The 17,296-nt window shown below is 46.8% G+C and overlaps 1 long non-coding RNA gene across 1 annotated transcript; it reads left to right on the top strand.

Moving 5' to 3' along the window:
- The first annotated feature begins 9,972 nt into the window (after positions 1-9,972).
- On the top strand, positions 9,973-10,991 carry LOC124670139. The gene is made up of 2 exons (XR_006992423.1): positions 9,973-10,042; positions 10,689-10,991. It is a non-coding gene; the product is annotated as an uncharacterized LOC124670139 (long non-coding RNA).
- The last annotated feature ends 6,305 nt before the right edge of the window (positions 10,992-17,296 follow it).

Raw genomic sequence — 17,296 nt, 5'->3', positions numbered from 1 at the left:
GCCGAGTACTTTCCGACGACTGACGATGAAGTGATTTCCGGCGAGACGCACAGGTATCCGCCTAATCCGCTGACCTGCACACCAAGGCAAACAAGCTAGACAATCGATAAGAGTCACGTACGTATCGAAGCTAGCTTCTAGCAACAACACACGCACGCACGAAAACAATCATTGGCCAGAGGCTCGTGTCGAGCCTTGCAATATTATTACTCAATCTCACGGTTCTGGTTTACAAAGCTAGGTATACACGCACTTATATATGCCAGGACTTGCTATCCTACTCGAACTACCAGTACGAGTCGTGACTAGATCCACTCCTATACAAATACGTGGCGTGCCGGAGCCGGAGTGCTTATTTCTAACACACTCTAATGCGACAAGCTGACACACGACGCATTTGCCCCCCTCATCGCCGAGTTGAGGGCTCTCCTCTCGCCGGTTGAGGCTTCCTCGTAAACACCATCCTCGACTCGTCAAGGCCTTGGACGCTCTCCATCATGATGCTCCCTCCGCCATCGTCAAGGCCTTGGACACTGCTGCTGATCAATTGGTTACCAAACTTGGCTCTTCTTTTGCTCTCTAGGATCTTGGCCGGCTTCACTATTTCCTTGGTGTTGCGGTACATCCTCAGGATCGTGGTCTTCTCCTGAGTCAAAAGAAGTATGCGTCTGAGCTTATCTATCGTGCCGGCCTTCACAAGTGCTCTCCTATGTCGACGCCTATGGCCTCTACTGATCGGCTTTCTCTCACGGATGGTTCCCTTCTTTACGCCGAGGATTCCACCCGCTACCGTAGTATTGTTGGTGGCCTCCAATATCTGACTATGACACGGCCTGACTTGTCTTTTGCGGTGAACAAGGTCTGTCAATATCTTCATGCTCCCCGGTGTACTCATTGGTCGGCGGTCAAACGTATACTGCGCTATGTGCAAGCTACACTCTCACATGGCCTTCTACTTCGCCCATCTACTCCTGTTGCACCTTTGTTATCAGCTTTTTCAGATGCTGATTGGGCTGGTAATGTTGATGACCGTCGGTCCACGGGGGGATTTGCAGTATTTTATGGAGGCAACCTAATTTCCTGGAGTGCTCGGAAGCAGGCTACGGTTTCACGCTCTAGTACAGAGTCTGAGTATAAGGCTCTTGCAAATGCTACTGCTGAACTTATTTGGGTACAAGCGCTTCTTGGTGAACTTGGAGTTGTACAGAAGAATCCACCTATTCTATGGTGTGATAATATTGGAGCCACATATCTCTCTTCCAACCCGGTATTTCATGCTCGAACTAAACATATCAAGATTGATTTTCACTTTGTTCGAGAACGGGTTGCTCAAGGAATGCTCCAAATTAGGTTTATATCCTCCAAGGATCAGCTAGCTGACATATTCACCAAGCCTCTCCCGTTGCCATTGTTTGCAGCCTGCAAGCGCAATCTCAATATTCATGGAATAGTTGAGATTGAGGGAGGGTGATAAACAATGTATTTAGTCTAATACCCTAACTTGTATATACAGTTTGGTACTGTATAAACTAAACCGTATACATGTATGCTTGTACTTGTACCCCCTATATATAATACCATACCGGCCCCTATGAGGCGTACGGTTCTTACCCTACACACATACGTTTACCCTAGTTTTCAAGGACAACCAACGGGGAAAATTCAATTCGGGTCACAGTGCATATGAACGCGTTGTGTGGAAACACATTTCAAAATATCAAAAAAATCTAAATAAATGTTTGCATGTTTACTCAGTCATAGTCATATGTACTTCTATTGCAAGCAAAGATGGTGAGTGCACATGTTTTTGCGAAAATTACACACATCTTATTTTTCTTAACCTAGTTTCCGGCACATCAAGTAAAACCATTTTTTTACTAGACTTCCTTTTTTAATCTTGGATATAGATAGCTGGTAGCTTTTTCTCCCTCATCACCTGTTTATCTGGGGGACACGTAAGTTAAGAAAAAGGTTTAACCATTAATTTGGTCAACAAATTATGAAATTATTGTGACTTATAGTTTATATTGTGTACCATATATTAGTAATTATTTGTACCATATATTGCGTTTTGGTGTTTTGTGGCCCGAGCTACATATAGCCTTTTTTTCAAAAAATTTGAAAATGACATTTCAAAGTTTTGACAAAATCAGGAAAAAAACACTAGATGTAGGCAATGATGTACTCTACAAACTAGTCACATCTCAATTGGATATAACTTATATTTTAGACTGCAAAAATTGACAAAAGTATGGTTCCGCAATAGTGAACATTATAGAATACAAGATTTGAAACCTCTAAAATTTGTTAGATTTTGTTATTTTTGTATGGCTCAATATACAATCTCCTAGAGTTGAGATTTTACACGATTGGTACCTACATTTCGGTATTTGTTTATCAATAAAAAAACACCCTCGATTCATAATAAATGAAGAAATCAAAATATTATTGGATGTTGTGTTCTACTGTGGCATCCATCAGAATTTCTCTTCTGGCCCATACTCTCCCTTCTCTCTTGTTTGTTTTCCTATTTTCCGAGCACGGCCGCCCACGACCCTACTCTGTGACTCTCCCCTCGCGGCCGGAGAGGCGGAGACCTAAGTCACAGGACACTGGAGCGGCGCCGCCGTCCTACTGACGCCCCTATGGCATCATCGGCGCTTGCTTGATGGGCGCCGGCCCTGCCTAGCGATAGTTGTCTGGTTGATGCCATGAGAGTATACTAACAGCATGTTCAGCATCCTACGAAACGGATGCGAAACCCATCTCCCATAACCCCTTCCGTGGCGCTCCTCAGGGCGCCGCCGGGGGGCCGATCCCTCTCCTTCCGCCATCCCCTCCCTCTGCGCTCTATCCCTCCGCCGCTGCCGTAGGCGCTGGCCATGGTGGCGGCGGGCCCCAGCGCCAAAGTGCCCGGGGGGTTGTTGGAGGCGGCGACCGACGGTGGCGGCTGGGGCAGTGACCACCGACTTCGACGTGCTCCGCGTCTAGGGCGGCAGCCCTGGACGTGCGGCGGCGGCTCCACCTCCACGGCCTCCGGCGATGGATGGGGGCGGCGGCGGCTGTTAGATCTTGGGCCCACCGAGATCCATCGCCGGCTTCTGCTGGTGGCGCGAGGAAGGGGGCGGCGATCTGCGGGGCGAGGATGGTGTGGTTGCGGCTACCGTCGTCCACCGAATTCTCCTTCGTCGTCGTTGGTCAGCGGATGGCGGTGTGGGGGCATGTTCTTCTGCTTCGAGTTTGAAGGTGGTGGTCCTAGGGTTCTTCTTCTATGTAGATGAAGAACACCGGATGTTGATCCTGTTCATCTAGCCGGAGTGTTGAGTTCCGGAAGGCTCCATCGGCGAATGGAACAACGCATCTTTTGCCTGTAGTTTGCTGGATCGGGTGGTATTCGGTTGCGCACACCCATGCTTTTATTCCGACCGTTTGGTTCTGGAGGGAGCGGCGCGAAGCTCTTTTTCTGTGTTGACATCAAGTGACCATGGATCCATGATAAAAGTTAGAAGAAGAGAATATCATGAAGGCCGGATGGGAGGACTAGCTAAGGGAGGTACATGTCTCAGCGATGTTGAGGGACTTGCTTGGTGATCCGGGCTTCACATCAGCGGTATGCATGTGGGGGCGATAGCACAGGTGAACTTCAGAGTCCTACCTTTCAGAGTGAAAATCCAAAACCTGGCCTTAACTGGTTGTGCCTGGCAATGACCTTGTTGGAGGCATTGTTTGATAGCGGGGACTATCTTCAGGGTGAAAACCTAAGATCTTTGATCAGGCAACGACGGTGTTGGAGCACTGTTCCCTTCTTGGAGGCGTCGCTTTTGGAGAGTCTGTATTTCAGGTGTTGTCTTGGTGGTGGATGTATTGCTGTTGTTAGGCCTGAAATACTGTAGCGGGATTTTTATTTCTTAGTTTTCTTTTCCATTTTTTGGTTGTGTGCATCCGTAGTGCCATTAGGGTGGTGCGTTGTTGCAGAGACTGGGTATAATTGATATCTTTTGATATTAATATATTCTCTTTATCGAAAAATCCATCAGAATTTAAATGATGCCATAAACATGCATTTGTGTTTTAATTCTTCTTCTCCCCCCCTGATGTACGATTAGATCCTAGGGTATACACACCTCAGGGAAAATATGGTCAGCGGCGTTAACTCTTGCTCTTCCCCTAGCTGCTGGCCTTGTATTGGATGGGAAACTAAGTAAAAATTTGTTATAACTTGTGTATGAGTTGTGCTCTAGAAGTTCGGATGTGCAAACCGCCGAAATGCTGCAAAATGCAGCCCGGGCGATGATGGTACCTAGCAACAGATGCTCGAGTGGTACAAACACCGTTCCATGATCAAACGGCGTTTCATCTTTCTGAAACACCGTTTTTCCCAGTGACTCCCAATTCTACACCAACACATTACACTGTTGTCATGTGGTTGCCAAAGTTTTCTCGCAGAATATTTCAAGTGATGTAGGCATGTTGGATTTATAGAGCTCAGATATATGATACGTAAAGCATCTCTCTATCGAATTGTACAAGATTAGAATCACAACCTGTACTAGAAGACCAACCGAGTCCACCTGTCGTGAATATGATCGCGGATCACTTGCCATTCAACAAGCAACTCCACCCTATCATAAATGGCAGATCGCGAATAAGGACTACTGTTGCGGGAAATGCACTTTGGCTCATAGGAGCATATGCTCCCATTATGTGAATGCACATTTCAAAGTGTCAAAAAATTATAAACTAAATTTTTACATGTACATCTAGACATTTTATGTTGGTACACAAGTTTTCAAAAAAAAAAACTAAAAACAATTGTGGCTCCTGTAAAAAAGACAAGTTTTGATGCTATAACACGACTACGTACAGGATTTTTTTTTGTCTTTTTTTGTACACACCATATAAAATGTTGTTTCTCCGCGAAAATTTGTGCACTAACATAGAATGTCACGATGTACACCAAAAAATTTATATCAAATTTTTTTAACATTTTTTAAATTGTTTTTTAATTATTTTATATAATGAGAGCATTTGCTCCTATGAGCCAAATTGCCACCTCCCTACTGTTGCCCATATGCTTACTAGGTCTCTAGTTATTTATATCAATTTTCCGCCAGTCACTTGTTCCCTAATTCCCAGTGCATGATGTAAAACCAATTTTATTAAATTTTCCCTTTATGATCTTCAATGTAGCTGATTTTTTTCTCCAGCCCCGCGTAAGAGAATTTGCATCATGTCCCCTGATATATGTTGTGATGCGTACCTCCTTCTGGCGTGCGGCGTGTTATAAACGTGACAATCTGAATGAAGAACGAAAAACCAAACCACGTGAGAAGACACAAGATTTTACCCTGAAAAAGAAACCTCAACAAAGAGACAAAAAAAACATATAAAAAAGAGGCAAAAAAACATGGACGCCAGACAGAGGAATTTCAAATTGTGAAGAGCGTTTACAAACACGGTATGGAGCCCTGCTCCGGTGCTCCTCCCCAAGCCAAGTTGAGAGGTTATATTTGATTTTTTTCCTATTTTAGGTCCCGCGAAATTCATATCTAGCAAATGTATATCCGTCTCATTTGTATATATACAGTATCTATACGTCGCGTTAGAAAAAAAGAGGTCACGTGACCAGGTAACATCCTAGTTGCCTAACTACCGCCTCACGTTGTGCATGCGTGGTTTTGAAATCTGTTGGCTGCGTACGCATCTGCTGAAATCCGATGACTGCGTCGCTGAACAACGGAATCGCTACGCCAACAGGGATCGTGCTAATTAAGGGTGCTACACGCGCCGGTCGTCTCGGCCATCGTCGGTAATATCGTAGTCGCTCTAGATCCGTCAGTCCATCGATGGAGGGTACCCTCGTACAAGACACGCGGGCCATACAGGCTACTACAGGCTGTACGTACATGTCAGATTTTTTAATTTTACGAGCATGCCCCGCTTACAAAGGGGTATGGAAAGATCTCCACCGTTATTATTTTTTTTATTACCAAAATTTTTCTAGGGGGGGAGCACCGGAGCAGAAGCGCACGGTATGTTATTGACGGAGTAATCAACCGTAACCGTAGTCAGCGCCGGCGAGGGTGCCCGATGTTACCAATTAATGCTACCTCCACCCTATTCTGTTAGGCCATCTCTAACGAAGCGATGCAAACAGACGCTGAGCGACCGTTTATGTTCGCGCGTGCCGAAAATACTGGTACCTCTTCCAGCGGGACGATGCATAGTGATCGGGTCATCCGCAGCGACGCAAACGTGACCCAAAAATACGTCAGGTTTGCGTCTCTGCGGTAATACGTGACCCAAATGCTACCTCCACCCTATTCGGTAATATCGTCCGCCCGATCCTCGCACGGGCCCGCCTGGTAGGGGCACAAATGCTTCGTCTTCCCTGACATAACTTACAGGCGGCGCGCTGCAGCTTTTCAAGGTCGTGTTAATGGCGCGTCTAGGCTTCCGCGAGCGTGCGCTGCCGGGTGGCGTCGCAGTGGCAGGACATTGAAGGTGAGATGGCGTCCGAACCTCTTAAAGGAAAGAAGCCACAGGTCGGGCGGTACGGTCCGCATCAAGTTCGTGCACCGCCTTTCGGAGGAAAACAGGCCGGTGGCATGGCCGGACGCAAACCTTCCTGGAGGAGGCTGGTACCTCAACTCCAGGCGCGTGCCCACCCTCCTGCCGCACGAGGGACGAGAGCGCAGAGACGAAGTGTGCCGCCGCCGAGCGATCTTGCCAGCCGATCTCTGAGAAGATCCGACATACGCGCTCAACTCCTACAACTGGATCGCGTTCGTGACGTGGGAGTTCGACGCATGCCGCCGCGCTTGCTACCTCGGTGACTTCGACTACTTTGATCGCGAGATCACCGCGGAAGAAGAGGAGAACGACCTCGAGGGCGCGGACGAGGACGTGGACGAGAACGAGGACGAGGACGAGCAGGCGGAGCGCGTGGACTACGACCATGACAACGGCCGGCCGGCGTGGGATCCGGAGACTCAGCCGCCGAACATTACCGAGGAGGAGGCCATTGCCATGGCACTGGCCAATAGAGAGCTCGACGAGCTCAACGAGCTTGCCATGTGGGACGGGCTCGCAATCCAGCTCCGCGAGTCGGCACTCGCGTAGGGGAGGCCGAGAACTCCTCCGGAGACACGCCGGTTGCTGCTCCGGCTTGGGATCCGTTGCCACCTTCACCACAACCTCCTGTGCAGGCGACGGCCTGGCCGCAGTTGCCCCAGCCTGCCGTTCCTCATCCACCACTGGAGTTTATCGACCTCGTCACCGACGACGAGCAGTAGCCATTAGCTAGGTTTTAGCATGCCTTTTATGGTCTTTTAAAAGTATTTTTATGCTTTTTTATTAATTTAAATTATGGCTTTTATAAATTGAAAAAAAGTATGCGTCGTGCTGCTGGAGCCACCCAACGCAAACCAATGCGCAATCGATTTCAACCATTCGCATCTGTTTGAGCATCCCAAGTATGTCACCCGCTGAAGATGCCCTTACTGCTACCTACTAGTAAGCGTGCACGTGCAACGCACGATTTCTAATATTGATCAGTACCTTTAAAATTTTAAAACACACAAATACGAATGTAGTACATTTGTTTGCAAAATTTTACAATGTAACCCCAATTTGAAGCAAAACTAAATAAAACTACTAAGCAACACTATCGACTATTTAATCTCAGATGAAAGTCCACTTCTTTGTGCGATCACAAATTCCTCGTTTTATGGCAGGGATATTTTAATTGTCATCATTCTGATTGCTCTTCTCAACATGTACAAAATTTCCTCGCTTCATTACTATCCTACATATGCAATATATAAGATTATGAATGTTCATGTGCAAAGTGTATAGAAAATGAAGAAGAATCCGGAACTTGACACCATAGAAAATATGAACATAATTAAAAACAAGCAAATATGGAACAGGCAGATATCTTGGACTTGCAGACAATTGTCATGGATAAACTCGCGCCAGCGGGCTCCAATCATCCTAAGATGCAAGTCGTCTTCCCGTGTCCTGGTCCACCCTCAGGAGTGTCATAGTCTGCTCTTAACCTGGGGATACTCGGCAGCATAATTCTTGCAGATGGTATATGTTTCTAGAAAAGAAGTGTAGTGTTAAAACAAATAGGTAAATTTTTACGTTAGCAGGTACTATAAAAATACAGTGAATAATAAAAACATCCGATGGACAGCTTAAATGCTTGCAGAAAATTTGTCGGCTTACTACGATTTACAGGTCGCTTCCACCAAACGCTCTTGTTCATTATTGACACGCAAGTCGGAGCTTCCGAGTGAAGGGAGCGAGCTCTCTTATCGACATTCATCTCCTTCTCCCTATATTAGGCAAGAGAGGTTTCCAAGCCTGAGGTGCTCTATGACCATGGTTTAATCCTAGATACGGATCATTTCCTCCTAGGAAAAATCTAACAAGAATCAGAAAGAAAGAAAGAAAGAAAGAAAGAACTTAAAATACACCAAATTATTTACGCTTACCAAGGGTGTCTTGACATACCATCATCTGCTTCATCCTTAACGGTTAACACAGGTATGTTAAGCTTACCAAAAATCATGGGGCCCGATTGATGTCTATTTCCGTTGTTATGTCTTTTCTATTAATTGGCAGAAGCAATATGGGAACAGAGCCACACATCCTGATATAGAGAGAAATGAAACTTGGCTCTAAATTACAATGAACATTGAGAAGTGCCATAATTAACCTTGTAGTCGGAAGGAATGAATACCACTCTTGTTTAAGTCCTGTCTCCTGTAGAATATTTGGAGAATACTTACATCCGTTCCCCCAAAAAGTCGCAAGTGTATGTTAGACAATCTTTTGTTGCTTACTAAATGCCTGAGAAAATATGTGGAATATCAGTGCACATATAAGATCACATAAAAATAAGTCACCCTTCCAAAGCATTGTACTATAAACCAAATTAAGTGCTATAAATCCAATCCAAAATAACCAAATATATTATTTATACAGCAGGAACCATGATAGGTTTCAACTCAATTTTGTTTACAAGTACCTATTCAACTCTCTACTGCGATCCGATGAAAAATATCAGTTATGCTAATGACTAACCGTGTTTTAATACGCAAAATGGGAAGGAAACCTCAGCTGAGGTACTTGTATGGTTTGCGCGGGGTCCGGGGAGGGGTCCGACCAAGTACTCAATACATATTCCAGAGAAATCGTGAATAAGAATACAAATCAGGAATTCAGCTTATTCTGAAATTCATGGCCATGTAATAAAATGAATGTTCAAAAAGAAGGTTTAGATTTTAGGCACCAAATGTCACTAAAGCATCTAGAATAGTGGGTCAACTATAACACAAACAGTAAAATGGTGGGCGAATTATAAAGGCCCAGAAGTTCCATTCCAGAATAACACCATTCACTAATCAATTTGATGATCCATTGCATTTTTGCATCCATTAAGCAGTGCTTACCAGGAGAAACAGTGCCAGGTCTGTTATGCCAGCATCCTACAATAAGGCTACTTTTACAGTACCTTTTACCACTCAGGATTAGGGAGAGGTATGAATTCAGTGAACGGTTCAGATTAAGTGAAGAACATTAGGCCCGACAGGTCCAGCAAGATGTAATTATTGAAAAAAATTGAATCTAATATAGTATCAGGCCAAGGCCCAAGAATTGACGAAGCAATGCAGCCCCCAGGAAATCCCCACGCCGCCTCCAGCGAGCACGCCACCGCCGCCTCCAGCGAGCACGCCGCCGCCTCCACATCAACCAGCCACCACGCCGCAGCCTGCAGCTAGTACGGCGCCGCCTCCATCTACCCCACGGCCGCTGCCCACGCGGACGATCATGACGCCGCCTGCACGTCGCACGTGGCCACCCGCCCACACGCCAGAGCACTCCGCCACCAGCTCGACAACATTCGTTGCCTCCTCCACACCGGAGGCCCGTCCGTGGACCACGAGCGACGCCCCCGAACCCCTCTCCTGCACAGGGCCGCCTTCGACGACACGCCACTCGACGCCCTGTTCGATTTTTGGTTTATTTACAGGTGCGTTACTGAATGTAGTGGTCATACTAATTCTAATTTCCTAGCAGATATGAGCACCCAATTAGATGAGCCCTTATTCAGCAAGTGACCCAGAAAAGCATTCATGTATGGAGATTGCTCGTGCAACATGACGCTCTCTCTGGATCTGCTTTGAATTGTCTGCATACTTACCTTACTGACAAGCATCACTAAAATATAAATAAATTAGAATTATCACATTATGTTGCTTATGAATCAGTTTTTTTTTACAGATGAAGCAGGTTGATGTTTGATCAATTTATCAATGTCGATGACACAACCAGTATATGTGAAAACCCCAAAAGTCATTGGTGTATGCATATGATTTGACCATCATCTCTTTTAGTTTTAGTTGCATTTACCGAAGTGTTCTGTCACTTAATTCTGCAAATCAATAATCAACTCAACCAGGTATCCATTCTAATTACTCGTTTCAGTGCCATCCTACCAGGCCCTAGTATAGGTTATGTTCTCACTGGATATGATGCTGAAGAAAAAACTAAGTGCACAAAAGAAAGAAGTGGTAGCTGGTAAAGAATTTAAAGTAAAAATTCGCAACTATTTGATGCTCAAGTTTATACTAGTATTCTTAATGTTCAAATTTGTGTGTTTGATTTGCTGGAAATAGCTGGATGCAACAACTGATCAGGTTACAGATGAAGCAACAAATGTTGGTTCCCAGGCTCGAAATCTGAAGCTTCCTTTTGGTGAGATAGATGTGAAGAATCTGGAGCTGCTCAGTAGGCAGTTGGGTCTTGAGCATGTTGAGGTCCTGATGATAAGTCATTATTGACGTGAAATGTGAACCTATTTCTAGTACTTCTCAAGGAGAGCAATAGTACTGATACAAAAGCTACTTGTACTTTTCATTTACACGTTACATGAAGAATAAATAAACAGAGTGCAAGTAGGCGTTGCACGATCACGCCAACTCTTATTGTGAACCACCATTGGTAGGAATGCCAGATTTTTCTAAAGAGAACTGAACATGCTCGCTAAACCGAGTACTTGACATTGCAGATTTCAGTACATAGTTTATGTTATAGACTGATAGTAATAACTCATTTATCTCATGGATTTGTACCTTCATACATATATTCGAATACTTTGTCTAAACATTGGGAAATTATGATTCAAACTACATACAAGACTACAATTAAACAGAATAGTGTATAATATTTCCTATATTTACACTTTTCTTCTTGAAGTCTCTTGCCTTGTGATATGTCATGAGCTATGCAGCGTGAGTTTGGTCTCGAATTGTAAAGTTTGTTGTTCGTTCTCCTTGACTAGGTAGACCGACAAAGATTATGCATCTTGTAGACTATTATTTGAAGACGTTGTGTAGTAGTTGACCATCTCATCAGCATACTTGCTGAGAAGGTCCTCCTAGATTCACAAAGTACAACCCTGCATACACAGTAACACCATACGAACTGAAAGTTAGTGCATTGTAATTTGTAAATCAAGGAGAAATATTGAATTTGAATACAAAAGAAAGATCATCTCTGTCACATTGCATTTTAAAAAGCACACACACGTTCATAATTTTCTGTGTAGCACATGTGTCGCTGCTGGTTCATCACAACAACATTAGAGCTCCAACAAATCACAATCGTCTAAGGCACACTGTTGATTCATCGCAACAAGATTGGAGCTCCAGCAGATCACAGGCGTACAAGGCAGGTGATCCATGACGACTCAAATGCGAGATGAATCCTCTCGTTCACATATTCGAGAAAATCTTCAACCCTACAGAGAACCATGTACACTTACAAATAACTGAATGATCTAAATTAAAAAAATCTAAAACCACATCACAGGAAGCAAATGAATCTGGACTGCGGCCTGTAAAACTCATTGGCTATCGAGAACAGGAGTTCAACGGGGAAGAAGACATGGAAGGAGATCAATTACTTGCACAAACCAACATTTCCTGTTGTTGCAATTTTGTATATCACTTTTCGTTAGTCCGAAGAGAATTCTTGGTCTGGAGCACTCGACATAGTTCTTGTTCCAATGGCAGTAAGGCATTTCTAAGCACCAGCTTAAGTATCTAGGGGATACCTTGATTCAGTCACAGGACGTCATATGTTTGCTCATGGTTGGCACAGCTAGCTAGTACCAACACATTCAGTCACTATGTGATGAAAATGAATGGACTCCCTATTTTAGAAAGGCACATTGGTCATGCTAGCTCACAACTTTTCTTCACACATATTGTGGGCATTGTTGGAGTTGTAGAAGTACTGATCAGTTGTGATTTAACAAACAAAAAAAATGACTACACCGTTTTCTTTCAAACTTCACCGAATTATGTTTTCGATATCTGCAACGAAACAGCATCTGAAAGACCATAAGCTTTTTTTGCCAAGAGAGCAGAGTGTCATGACTATTCACCGGTCGCACAAATTGTAGAAAACAGAGGCACTAAGCATGATTTGTTGTCTTCTATACAATGAACTTACCACACAGATTATGAGTATAAACATAAACATATGAATAAATAGGTGAGTGCAAGCACGCAACATGGCAGGAACAGTAGCTGTTCTTTCATGCTTGACACAAAGGACTTGGCAGGAATAGTTGCTGTCAAACTAAAATATTGCTGAATGTAGCCTAGGATCTCACTCCCTCCTCTCAGCTCAAGCGAGGTAAAAGAGGATATTCAGAGAAAGATTCAGTACCTGCATAGTGTTCTCCGTGGCGGGAGACGTGCATGAGGTAGCACAGGCGCTGCGCCGGACGCCATCTCCCTGGCTCGCGTCGCCGCCGGCGCGTCCTGGTGGCCGGAAGCACCTCGCCGGCGTGCTAGGGTGTTGAACATGGCCGGCCGCGGTGGCCGTCGCCGGGAGCCACCGTCGAGCAGCCTTGCTCCTCCCCACAGGACAATAGGAGCACCCGTCAAGGTCTGGCCTCCCCTTCCCTCGGAACGCCCGCCCCTGTCCGTCAGCTCGGTCACCATGGGTCGCTCTCCGTAGCACGAGGAGGAGAAGGGCGCCGGCCGTGGCCCGCGCCTTCCTCGTTGTCGAGGTGCTCCCGGATCCCCCCGGTCAACGACAGGGTGCAGCAGCAGTCGGCCACGTCCATGGCGAGGACGACTAGGACGCCGACCGCGGCGCAGACTGAGGAGTCGGGGATGGGGACGGGGAGGCCGTGATCCTCCGCGGCGATGGTGAGGATGGCGGCCGTGAAGGTGAGGAAGGAGGCCGAGGAGACGCTGTCCACCGTCGTGTTCCTCTCCATCTGGGCCAGTGGCGCCGGAGTTGGGGAATGTACAAAGCGGCGGCGCCGGCGGAACCTCTCTCAGCAAGGTCACGAAAGAACAAAGAGAAATCCCCACCCGCACCGCTGTGGTCGGCAGCTCATGGGTCTGGACTCTGGACCAGTCTACCGGGCTGGGCTCATCTATTGGGCCGGCCCGTCTATTTTTTTTTAACTGAGGTGCGAAAATTGTGAGAGGTATGTAACATACCTCTCAAGTTTTAGACTGTGGTATGAAATTATTTGGACCATTGGATGGACGAAAATTAATGGCTGTTATTCATTTAGGGGTACCACAAAAGAACCCAAAGAACGTCTCTGATAGTCAATACCATTGCAGAATCTGTGAAAAAGACTTAGTTTCAAAGTTAGAACAACAGGAAACTATAAAAGGCCTATTCGACTACTTCCTGTGAAAAATGCACAAGACCAATTCTGGTACCTTCCTGAATGCAGAAGACAACAAAGAAGTTAACTCGATTCCCTTTTGGAATACCATGTCAGACGGAGATCGGTATACCATCCGAATTCATTGGTTTTAGAATCATCTGGAACCCCCTTTTTAGGTGCTGGACATCCAGTAGGATACGTGGAATCCTTTCACGAATGACAAGGGATACATACTGAGCAACAATTTTTAAATCCTTCCATGAAGGCAATCAACTTGTCAGTATGAAGAATGCAAGATTTTGATCAAGAAACACCTGCAAGAGAGAGGCGGCATGGGCACGGCGACAACATTTGGGACGGTCGGCGCCCCGGAGTTTGGGACGGGCGGCGACGGAGATGGGCGCCTTACGTTGGGAACGGGCAGCGACGGGGAGTTGGGGATGGGAGGCGATGTCGGGGACGGGCGGCGGCTTGGACGCAGGGCGGCGCGGCGTTGGGGACGGGCGGCGGCGTGGATGCAGGGCCGGCGAGGCGTGGATGCTCCAAGTATAATGATGCGGGCGGAGCGGAATATGATGCGGGCGGGATGGAAATGCTGCGGGATCGGGGTGGAGAGAACAGATAAATCTTGACCGTGTGATGCATGCAGATGGACGGATTAGATCTAATTTTCCAACAGCACTTCGTGCCTTTATAAGTAGTAGAGATGGAAGCGCCGCAACAAGGTTGTCTTCCAGTGCGTGAGCCCTAGGAGACCCCTTGGTGTGGCAGGCGCGAAGTTGCTCCCTGAGCTCCTGCAGAAGAAGAGACGCTGGCTGCCCTGGTGAAATCTCAAATTGATCTTGGGTGCATATGCATCTGGTATCTACAAAATATATTTTAAAAAGTTAAAAAATTTAGGTAAAAAATTTCTCATGTAGAAGGATATGTTCTAGGTGTGCATATGAAGTTTCACATAAAACTGATGATTTTTGTGACATGTGTAAGAAAGACAAAAAAATATTTCGAGAAATAGACTATTTTAGCATAAAAAATTATCTTTTTTACACAGGGCACAAAACATGTCGGGTTTTGCTAAAAAAAGTTTGTGAGCATGCAACATGTCAATATATACACGAGAAATTTTTTAAAATATTTTTTAGACATTTCTAAATAAATTTATAATACATTTCAAATAAATGGTGTAGATGCACCCGGGTGCAGAAACACCCTGTTCGCTGCCCTGCCACTACATAGGACTGCTTTCGCTGCAGTTTTTTTCCCCCGCTTCTCTCCACTTATGTAAAACTTTATATGACACTGGCTCTTGCTGCATATATATATGAAATTCAGGTAAAGAGTTTTCTTCCTCCATTCAATATAAAAACATTGATACTTAGTAAGCATGTTAGAGCATCTTCACCGTCGCGCCCATAGCGGCCCCGATAGCGTTTTTGGGGCCGGCGTGGTTTTTGGGCTCGTGTCGGTGCGCCCTAAATGGCGCTGGCTAAGTTTCTAGCCCAATAGAATCGTCGGCATCCCCGTGCAGGCCCCTTGGCCAAGGGTGCGAATCGGGCGTGCCGGTGCCTCGCGACACGTCAGAAAACGAGCGTGGGCTCCGCCTGGCAGCCAGACACACCGATTTTCCACCTCCTACCCACGCCCGAGCCGACTCCCACCCCTCTAGGCCGCCACCATCGTCGCCGCGCCCCTGCTTGCAATAGACACCGACGCCTGTCTAGGAACCGCCGTCCATCGACACGGCCGCCAGCCCCTCGACCGGGCAGCCGCTGGTTCGCTCGGAACAGAGCTCGCCGCCAACGCGGCACAACCGCCCCGTCTGCAAGGTGTTCGTCTGATTGCCGCGATGGAAAGCGACGACGAGATGATGGTGCAGCTGTTCACGGAGGAGCAGAATGCTCAGGCTGTCTAGCGGCAACATCATCAGCTGATTCTGACGAGCATGCTGCGCATTCGCCAGTCTTTCTTCTTCATGCCTCGGCGCGGCGGCTTAAAGCCAGGCAAGAGTAGGAATATCAACCGGCATCGTCAAGCCGGAGCAATGCTGCTTGACACCGACTACTTGTTATCACCAGATTTTGGCTAAATCAGGAGGTGGGCCGCGATCAAGATGGGCTTGGAAGATTACATATGGAAGATATATGAAGCGGCCTTGCACGGAGAATTTGGGCTAGTTAGCCCGTGTATCTTAATATAATAGATTGTTATCGGTTTAGAAGTTAGAGTTTATCTCGTGCACGGTTTAGTGCACGCCCTCATTAGAAAGTCCCCTGGACTATAAATATGTACCTAGGGTTTATGGAATAAACAACAACTCACGTTCAACCCCAAAACAAACCAATCTCGGCGCATCGCCAACTCCTTCGTCTCGAGGGTTTCTATCGGGTAAGCGACATGCTGCTCTAGATCGCATCTTGCGATCTAGGCAGCACAAGCCCCACGTTGTTCATGCGTTGCTCTGCATCGAAGCGCTTTTGATGGCGAGCAACGTAGTTATCATTAGATGTGTTAGGGTTAGCATTGTTCTTCGTTTAAGCATGCTTACGTAGTGCAACCCTTGCATATCTAGCCGCCCTCACGCCTATCTCAGTGTGGGGGCGGCACCCGCTTGATCATTATTTAGTAGATCTGATCCGTTACGATTGCTCCTTGTTCTACAAGGATTAGTTTAATATCTCGCAATAGTTAGGCCTTACAAAGGGGGAGGATCCAGGTGGCACGTAGGGTGGCGTTCGCAAGTCCTAAACGGGATGTTCCGAGGATCAACGTCATGTTGGTTTTTAGGCCTTGTTTAGGATCGGCTTACGAGCACCGTGCGTGGCCGCGAGGCCCAACCTCGGAGTAGGATGATCCGATTATGCGGTGAAAACCCTAAATCGTCGTAGATCTCATTAGCTTCATCTTGATCAAGCAGGACCACCAAGTATTCGTGCACCCCGTACGAATCATGGGTGGATCGGCTCTTTGAGCCGATTCACAGGATAACCTGAGAGCCGATCGAGGCTCGTATTTAATGTTTACATGTATGCCCCGGCAGAAACTAAGCGAGGCATCCCCATCACCTTCCCGACCAGGTATAGGTCGGTGGCACGCCCTTGCACTTCGCATCGCCGCGTGTGACCGTAAGAGCATTGCGGGCCGTCGCTCGGAGGGGTCTCAGCCAGCCGCAGCTCTAGGCTCTTCCCGGCTCTACGGTGTTGACAAGGCCGCTGCCCGCCGGTGGGTTTTGGCAGCCAACACATTCTGGCACGCCCGGTGGGACAATCGTCTACATCAACCACATCGCCATCTACATCTGAGATGGCGGACGGCACGCCAGTCACGTGCGATGAGATCAAAGCCATCCTCGAAGCCGAACTCTTCGGCTCTTCCCACCGAACCCACTCCCATGGCGTCAGGGGGAGGGGTTCCACGCCCCAAGGCGCACTCGATGGGATAGATCTCTCCACCCCGTCGGAGGAGCGCACCAGGTCTCTGAAGCATGGGGATCCGCCCAAGGAGCTCGAAGGAAACATGACGGGATCAAGGCAACCCTTGGAACCGAACTCATCGGCTCCTCCGAGAAGACCCGGCCGCACGATA

Source organism: Lolium rigidum, chromosome 7 (assembly GCF_022539505.1).
Source record: "Lolium rigidum isolate FL_2022 chromosome 7, APGP_CSIRO_Lrig_0.1, whole genome shotgun sequence".
Lineage (NCBI taxonomy): Eukaryota > Viridiplantae > Streptophyta > Magnoliopsida > Poales > Poaceae > Lolium > Lolium rigidum.
This window is presented reverse-complemented; position numbering and strand designations above follow the sequence as displayed.